Raw genomic sequence first — 307 nt, 5'->3', positions numbered from 1 at the left:
TTAATAAAAATTCAAGTTAGTAATAAAGGCATAAAAAGTCAGACATGTATTATTCTTTCTTTATTAGAAATGTTTCTTCTGCACGTAAAGTGTCCAAACCAGGCATTTCTGGATACGCACATTTTTAAAACATATCATTGTCCATGCCGGTTTCAGTTGGATTATTTGTCACAGTTGCTCCCATCAGATCGGTCTCCTCCATTTTGTAGATTATTTACAACTTTTGAATCCACATAAACACATCGGCAAAATCCGGCTTACTTTGAGCATGTGTTTTAAACAGTTTAATCCCTTTGTGAATTGTTTC

Source organism: Notothenia coriiceps, unplaced genomic scaffold (genome assembly GCF_000735185.1).
Source record: "Notothenia coriiceps isolate Sejong01 unplaced genomic scaffold, NC01 NC01_scaffold00035357, whole genome shotgun sequence".
Classification (NCBI taxonomy): Eukaryota; Metazoa; Chordata; class Actinopteri; order Perciformes; family Nototheniidae; genus Notothenia; species Notothenia coriiceps.
This window is presented reverse-complemented; position numbering follows the sequence as displayed.